This window comes from Octopus bimaculoides, chromosome 5 (genome assembly GCF_046866305.1).
Source record: "Octopus bimaculoides isolate indiv1 chromosome 5, ASM4686630v1, whole genome shotgun sequence".
Taxonomy (NCBI): Eukaryota; Metazoa; Mollusca; class Cephalopoda; order Octopoda; family Octopodidae; genus Octopus; species Octopus bimaculoides.
Window position 1 is genome coordinate 16301957 of NC_142932.1, and position 10000 is coordinate 16311956.

Here is a 10000-nt window from a genome sequence, read left to right on the forward strand (position 1 = left end):
GCTGCTGCTGCTGCTGCTGCTGATGATGAAGGTAGCGATGGTCGTTGTGGTTGTGGGGAGGTGTGCTTTTGAGTGTTAGCAAATATAGACACATACATACTAGCACGCATTATCTATCTATCTATCTATCTATCTATCTATCTATCTATCTGTCTGTCTGTCTGCATGTCCGTCCGTCTATACATCTATTTATTTATTTATCTATCTGTCTATCTATTTAATGTGTATGTATGCATATATATATATATACCGGAGTAAGCACATGAAATGTGCAACAAGGTGGAAAAAAGAGTACTCAAATACCAGAGGTAGAGTAATATGCTTTATTTAAAAGCAGCAGAAATATAACAAAAACCGTTACTCTGAGTTCCCGTTCATCGGACAGTTTTGTTAGAAACTGTCCGATGAACGGGAACGTGAAACTCAGAGTAACGGTTTTTGTTATATTTCTGCTGCTTTTAAATAAAGTATATATATATATATATAAAACTTATTTGGGAAAGGATGCGTGGCGTTCGATCATATAATAATATAAATAATATATAAACAATTATTTATATATATATATATATATATATATATATATATATATATATATACTCTTGTACTCTTTTACTTATTTCAGTCATTTGACTGCGGCCATGCTGGAGCACTGCCTTTAGTCTAGCAAATCGACCCCAGGACTTATTCTTTGGAAACCTAGTACTTATTCTATCGGTCTCTTTTGCCGAAACGCTAAGTTACGGGGACGTAAACACACCAGCATCGGTTGTCAAGCGATGTTGGTGGGGACAAACACAGACACACAAACATATACACACAAATATATATATATATACATATATACGACGGGCCTCTTTCAGTTTCCGTCTACCAAATCCACTCACAAGGCTTTAGTCGGCCCGAGGCTATAGTAGAAGCCACTTGCCCAAGGTGCCACGCAGTGGGACTGAACCCAGAACCATGTGGTTGGTAAGCAAGCTACTTACCGTACAGCCACTCCCGGAATAATAACAATAAATGGAGCAAAACGCATATACATGAAAGTTCCTTTAATTCCAACACATGTTTCAAAATATATGTGATGCTCTCCTGCAAAGAAGTAAGAGCTGCTGGAATTCCATATATATTCATCGTCAGGGAACCAACATATAAAAGCAAGACAAATGCGAAATGATGAGGTAACTTACGAGCTATAATATTACATGGCCAAGTAATATTATTGTTTGCGTGTATATGTGTCTGTATATATGTATATATATATATATATATATATATATATATAAAACGCGCGAAACTAAAAAGAAAATACTGGCAAAACACAACAGGGATAAACACGTGAAGTGAGCGAGCTGAGGCTGCGCTTTTAGGGAGTGCGTGTGAGAGCTCGGCGCCGAATAGCGGTCGCCCGTCTGAAACTCGCTTGTACCGCGGATTTCCACTCGTACTTGAAGGCTGCAAATTACTCGTACAATGGTGCAATCGTACTGCGAGGTTCTACCGCATATATACACTCTTTTACTCTTTTACTCTTTTACTCTTTTACTTGTTTCAGTCATTTGACTGCGGCCATGCTGGAGCACCACCTTTAGTCGAGCGAATCGACCCCAGGACTTATTCTTTGGAAACCTAGTACTAATGCTATCGGTATTTTTTGCCGAACTGCTAAGTTACACTGACGTAAACACACTAACATCGGTTGTCAAGCGATGGTGGGTGAGACAAACACAGACACAAAGACACACACACGTAATGTTTGACCGCTGGAATCCACAATTTGTTTTCATTCTCTCTCTGTTTATTTTCTCTTATTGCTTTCGTAGGATCGAAACGTAAAAGACATTTTCATTTTCCCTGAGCGTCAAACTCATACACTTGTTTGTTGTTTATACATCTGTCTTCATCATTTTTTTTCTATAAATTTCAACTATATATATATATATATATATATATATATATATATATATATATATATACGACGGACTTCTTTCAGTTTCCGTCTACCAAATTCATTTACAAGGCCTTGGTCGGCTAGAGTTAAAGACACTTGCCCAAGGTGCCATGTAAAGGGGCTGAACCAGGAACCATGTGGCTGGGAAGCAAACTTCTTACCACACAGCCACGCCTGCGCGCACACATATATAAAATGATAGCGCAACGCAGTGATCAGTAAATAAAGAGCTTTTGGTTACTTAAAATATGTTTGTGACATATTCTAACTTCTAAAGGCAAATTTACTGCAGCAACCGTGGAGAGGAAATTCTTGCTAATGGTAAAAGGTGTAAAAATAACTTATCTTCTCAACGTCTCCCCGCCCCCAGCGGACTCCTTGACGCGTTTCTAGCTTCTTAACCTTCTTCAGTAGAAGATACCGAATAGAGATAAACCTGAGCAGATTATAAAGTTTTAGCTTTATCTTAGAACAATCACTATCAGTGACCGAGTTGCGTTGGTGCTTTTACACCTTTTGCCATAAGCGAGAATTCCTTCTGCACGGTAACTGCAAGTGTATTTGCCTTTTGAAGTTAAAATATGCCACAAACATATTTTCACTTTCCAAAAGTTTGCTTGTACGTCATCATTACTTAGCATTGCTATTTCTGTATTTACTTGGATTAGGCGGTCCACGAACGGTCAACACACACACACACACACACACACACACACACACACACACACACACACATACACACATGCACGCACACATGCACGCACACATGCACGCACACATGCATACACGACGGCGTCCACACAGTTTCCTATTTCTTTATTGCCCACAAGGGACTAAACATAGAGGGGACAAAGAAGGACACACAAAGGGATTAAGTCGATTACATCGACTCCAGCGCGTAACTGGTACTTAATTTATTATCGACCCCGAAAGGATGAATGGCAAAGTCGACCTCGGCGGAATTTGAACTCAGAACGTAAACACAGACGAAATACCGCTAAGCACTTCACCCGTCGTGCTAACGTTTCTTATTTCTTTACCGTCCACAAGGGGCTAAACAAAGTGGGGACAAACAAGGTCAGACAAAGGGATTAAGTCGATTACATCGACCTTAGCGCATAACTGGTACTTAATTTATCGACCCCGAAAGGATGAAAGGCAAAGTCGATCTCGGCGGAATTTGAACTCAGAACGTAAAGACACATGAAATACCGCTAAGGAATTCACTCGTCGTGCTCACGTTTCTGCCAGCTCGCCGCCTTCCACACAGTTCCACACAGTTCCACACAGTTCCACACACGGCTTCCATACAGTTTCCATCTGTCAAATTCACTCTCAGTGTCGTAATAGACTCGAGGCTGCATATAGAGACACTTGTAGCCCGGCCCACTTAGAGTATAAAGGTGGAGTCTGGAGAAATTTTTAAAACCAATTGCCTCAAAATATATTTATTTACGCCGACGTTACTCCCCTGATTTAAAAGGAAGAATATCGTAGATTTTTTCGAATTCAAAAGGTTTATCGGATCTATTATAAATATAAAAAGTATATCGAATCTATTATAAAAATTGTTGGCACTGTTGTTGGCACTCCGTCGCTTACGACGTCGAGGGTTCCAGCTGATCCGATTATCGGAACAACTTGCTCGTGAAATTAACGTGCAAGTGGCTGAGCACTCCACAGACACGTGTACCCTTAACGTAGTTCTCGGGGATATTCAGCGTGACACAGTGTGACAAGGCTGACCCCTTTGAATTACAGGCACAACAGAAACAGGAGAAACAGGAAGTAAGAGTAGGAGAAAGTTGTGGTGAAAGAGTACAGCAGGGTTCACCACCATCCCCTGCCGGAGCCTCGTGGAGCTTTAGGTGTTTTCACTCAATAAACACTCACAACGCCCGGTCTTGGAATCGAAACCGCGATCCTATGTCCGCGAGTCCGCTGCCCTAACCACTGGGCCATTGCGCCTCCAATTATTATAAATATAAAAAGCATAAAACATATGCGATAAAATAAATTAATATCTTCATTATGAAACAAAATGATTCTTCTAGAAACATTTTCATTTCAGGTTTTGGAGAAATGAGGTTGTTTCGTTTTTGTTACAATTATATCAAAATTGGGGCATTTTAAAGCCAGAGCAATTTGGATACTGTCTTCGGGCCCCAATCGATTTCTCTGCTTTGTTTTTATGTTTATTAGAGTGGGAAATGTAGGTTGTTGCAAAAACAGCAAGCTATTGACTACCTCCTCATGTCCAATTTTGAAAGCCTTTGCAGCAGTTGATATCTAAAAATGTAACAGATCTGCTTTGTTTTCAAGTTCAATGCGTGATTCATTATTGGATCGATGTTCAAGAAGTGTCTTTGTCAACCCTTGAGGCTCGTCTGGTACATCAGCAATTTCACATTTAAGGGGATCTACAAACCAACTGACAGTGTGTGACTCAAGGTCTGTAAAGTAATCAGAGAAGCGTTCTCTGAGTTTGGTAAGATGCATCATAACCGCATCCTTGATGTCGTCAAAAGAAATATGTTCACAATCTTCCAAAAGTAAAGCTAACTTTCAAAAGCAGCTATCTTGCTTTACTTTGCGTTCTGTCTCTAATATAAAGCTTTTACTTGTCTAATGAGACCTCATTACCCGCAAGAATTTCCTTTTTACCCAACTTGGGGCAATTTACCTTGGCTCACCGACCCCCAGTGTAAAGAGTCAAGAGTCGAAATACTTACATGAAGAGGGTTTCTTCTCTAAAGACCTTCTGGGGTCCGGTTCTTCTAAGGAATTTCTACTACCTATCGACATGCTTATCCATTCTCTAACTAAGGGACATTCGGCCCATGTAGCGTAGTATTAGCACAGTATATGTATGGTTTGTGTGTTCTTACTGACTGGTGTTTCTTTTATTAATAGTTTTTATATTGTTCTATACTTTGGTCTACAAACGTCTTGCGGCATTCATTATTAACTAGCATTTGTTTAATTCCATATATATTCATTCTTATTTATTTTATACAATCACATGAAACAAAATATCCCGCTTAAAATAAGCTCCATCAACGAAGGCAAACAAACAGACAATATCATATCCACACTCAGGCAGCAGATCGCATTCGCTAGCGACTAACGTTGTAATGACACTGAGCGATTGCAAAAAAATTTCTGTCTTCGTAAAACTAAGCTGAACTTACGGTGCATGTGATTAATAGTTCTATGCGCAGTAGATATATTGAACTTGAAATGCATTTAGATTGAATCCCACGGATTAAATAACCATATCTGTCTATCTATCTATCTATCTATCTATCTATCTATCTATCTGTGTGTGTGTGTGTGTGGTTGTATATATATATATATATATATATATATATATATATATATATATATATACATATATATCCAGATGATGATGATGATGATGATGATGATGATGATGAAGAATCGGAATTTAGTGAAATAATTTTATGTTTAATAATTAATACTTATGATCTTAGCCTGCAAAAATCATTGTCTATCTGTTCTAAATAGGCGGCATATCCCTGATACGTACGCAAATATAATTAATCATGATATATTTTCTATAATAAACTTCGAAGTGTATTTATATATATATATATATATATATATATATATATATATATATATTTATTTCGCTATTCTCCCAATTTTTGTTCAGATTATTTTAATCGTCTATTTCAGCAAAAGAGCTAACGAAGAAGATTACATGTTCAACTCCCCTTTAAGAAGTGAAGTACGCAACGACATCATGTTTGCGTGTGCGTATGTGTGTGTGTGTGTGTGTGTGTGTGTGTGTGTGTGTGTGTGTGCGTGCGTGTGTGTGTGTACATATAACCTGGCTAGCAAAGTGTTCGACTAGGGTTCCAGTTGATCCGAGCAACGGAATATCCTGCTCGTGAAATTGTTTCGGCGTCTAATTAATTCCAAAGACAAAGACGAAAAGCTCTTCTTGAAATAAAAATTAGATTCCTCGTCAGGAATAACATATTGGTATGAATAATATAAAAAGACCTTTCATAGTCCAGACGGAAACGAACAAATAATAATATATACATATATAATTTTAAGTAAGAAGCCGTTAACATGCTGCTGATATTAAATTAAGTGTTAAGCATTATCATTTGTAAATTAGTAGGTCCAATTTTAGTCATATATGATGCATTGTATGGTGTATGTGTGCAATATTGGAAATGTATTTACATATGTTTACTGCAAGTATGTATATTCTATTGCATAAAAGTTATAATATATTTTATACGGTAACTCATTTACATTAATCATAGGAAATATATGTGGGGAACATATACTGAATAAAATTTGTATAATGTGGAGAATGTGTGTTTCACTGCACATGTCATAATGACATTTATATTATGCATATACACTAATTATGCTACATTGAAAAAAGATACTACTTTTGGTAAATGAATTTTGATCATACCCTAGTTTGGTAACATATGATCTGTAACAAGTTCATATATACATGGGGTGTTCTTAATGTTGATGAAATTTATCAAATACCAGTTTCAGCATATTACTCTTAAAATATAATCATTTTTGACGGCACGGTTGTACTAGTATACCATAATATTGATTTCAAATTTTGGCACAAGGCCAACAATATCGGGGAAGGGTATCAATTACATCGGCCCCAGTGCTCAAATGGTACTTGTTTTATTGACCCCGAGACGGATGAAAAACAAAGTCGAGCTCAGCGGAATTTGAACTCAGAACACAAAGAAGGACGAAATGCCACGACTCGTTTTTCCCGGCGAGCTAACAATTCTTCCAGTTCGCTGCCTCACTAGTATAAAACGATAAACACCGCCCTTCCAAAGCCTAGCCAGGCTCATGGTCCCGGTTTCCCGGTTCCTATGGCGTATGTGTTCCCCCCAGCTGGACGGGACGCCAGTCCATCGCAGAGTTACTCAAGAAACAGGAAAAAAAAGTGAGAGAAAGAGTACAACAGGAGTCATCACCACCCCCTGCCGGAGTCATCAGGAGCTTAGGTGTTTTCGCTCAATAAACACTCACAACGTCCGGTCTGGGAATCGAATCCGCGATCCTCCGACCGCGAGTTCGCTGCCCTAACCACTGGGCCATTGCACCTCCAACCCTCACTAGTATACCATAGTATAATATTCTAACAATACTCTGGTATAAGCGTGACACATCAGCGTCGAAATTATAAATACACTCTGTAACATATATTGAGATTTCTCCCTCTCTCTCTATATATATACTTGGTTGAGGAAAAAGTTCGTGCGCCGTATTAAAATAATGAACTGCATGAACACACACACACCACAAAAATATATTTAGAAAAGCATTATTTTAACACGGCACACGAACTTTTTCCTCAACCTAATATTTATATGTTTGTGTGTGTATAGATATATGTATATGTGTGTATAGATATATGTATATGTGTGTGTATATATATATATATATATCTATATATCTATATATATATATATATATATATATATATATATATATATATATATATATATATATATGTGTGTGTGTGTGTGTGTGTGTGTGTGTGTGTGTGTGTGTGTGTGTGTGTGTGTGTGTATATGTATGTGTGTGTTGTATGTATGTGTTGTATGTATGTTGTGTGTGTATGTGCAAGTATATGTAATGCATATCTGTGTGTGTGTATGTTGAAAGACGGAGACAGAGTCAATCTGTTAAGCAGTCAGACAGACTGAAAGTGACAAAGACTGAGGAGATAAAAAAATCCAAACCTTAAGTGATACCAAGTGCAGGGATCGAGATAACATCTCTTTGGTTATAAAATCTTTTCCATTTTGACCCCGCACTAAAAAGGATAGAGGAGGTCAAGAAAAGTACTTTCAGCTTTGATTTCGCTTATCTTGTATCTTACGTAGTGGGTCTGAATCCGGAACCATGTGGTTTAGCAGCAAACCTCTTGCCACAAAGCCGCGCCTACGCATATCCACATAACCTGCGTTTATATGAAGACTTGTTTTAATATTTGCGGTTGGAAAAGAGTGGAATTAATTATTTGAAATAAGTTCATTACTAGCTTCTCATTTTCTTTTACGCGCATGTATGGGTATGTATTTCGGAAGCTCGCTTTGGTTTCGTCTCAGTCCCACTGCGCGGTACCTTAGTCAAGGGACTTCTACAATAGCCCTTGACCGACCATAGCCTTGTGATACCAAGTGCAGGGATCGAGATAACATCTAATTGGTTATAAAATCTTTTCCATTTTGACCCCGCACTAAAAAGGATAGAGGAGGTCAAGAAAAATACTTTCAGCTTTGATTTTGCTTATCTTGTATCTTACGTAGTGGGTCTGAATCCGGAACCATGTGGTTTAGCAGCAAACCTCTTGCCCCAAAGCCGCGCCTACGCCTATCCACATAACCTGCGTTTATATGAAGACTTGTTTTAATATTTGCGGTTGGAAAAGAGTGGAATTAATTATTTGAAATAAGTTCATTACTAGCTTCTCATTTTCTTTTACGCGCATGTATGGGTATGTATTTCGGAAGCTCGCTTTGGTTTCGTCTCAGTCCCACTGCGCGGTACCTTAGTCAAGGGACTTCTACAATAGCCTTTGACCGACCATAGCCTTGCGAGAAGATTTGATAGACGGAAACTGAAAGAAGCCTGTCGTATGTATACATTTTGCTTTTCATTGTCACTCATGAGGTAGCGATTATCAGGTTTCACAATTACCAGTGTTTTTATTGTGACACCATCACTAGATGTATCATCGATCAGGGTATGGGGAGTTTCCAACCGCTTCCTTTCATTATTATCATTATTATCATCACTGATATTATTATTTATAAAGTGTGCCTTTATGCTTGTATTTTACCTCAATCACCACCATCACTTCTTGACAATCAACGCTAGTTTGTTTGTGCCCCCGTAACTTAGCTATTCGGCTAAATGAGACTGATAGAATAAGTACAAGACTTTAAAAATGTACTGAGATCTATTTATTCGACTAAACCAGTGATTCCCAACCATATCTTTTTCTTTATAACCAATGGACTCCTTTAATTCCTATTTCAACTCAGGTGGACCCCCAAAGCCATTCCTTGTTTAAAACCTAGCTTTATAGACGCTTCTTTCAAAATTCCTAGTTTGATTTTCACACATTCGCTTGTATAGGTTGAACTATATTAAGCGTTAGAGACAGAAACCAAGTTGTCTCTTGCAATTAAATACATCTAAAACAAAATTTTTCATTGATCCTTATATTACTACTGCAAATCCTCAATTTACTATTTTGCTTGCGTGGATCCTCAAAAGTCTTATGTGGGATCTAAAGAGGCATATGGACCCCGGCTGAAAACTACTGAACTAAGCCCATATATATATTTGTTAATGCCTACCCCGGCATTAAGCGAATATGTGCCCCTCTACAGAAAAAATAGGGGTGGATATAAGTTTGTTGTTTGTTTCTTTGTCTCGTTTGACTACATTTATTTGTTTATAATTATAGAAGCGGTGCTCTATCAAATTGTCTACGCTAACAGATAAGACCCGGAGCCTAGTACTAACACGAAAGTTTTAATGATAATTAGCCAAAACTCATGTTGGATCAAAGGAAATATTAACAATGACAAATAGTAAAAAATGAAAAAATAATAATATCAGTGGTGATAATAATAATAATAATAATAATAATAATAATAATAATAATAATAATAATAATAATAATAATAATAATAATAATAATGAAAGGAAGCAGTTGGAATCTCCACATGTCCTGAATTTGTGGACAAAATGGTAAAACCGTATAGCATATTACCAGTCAATGTACGCTACTAGTGCAGAAAGAATATAAGAAACGTCATGACAACATAGCAAGGATTGTCCATTGGACACTTTGCAACAAGTATGGACTTCACAGAGCAAAAAAGTCATACGAACATAAACCCGAAGGCATCATCGAAAATGATAATGCAAAGATCTTATGGGATTTTATGATTCAGTGTGATCAGGATGAGAGAATAGGAAACCAGACATAGTGCTAATTGAGAAAGA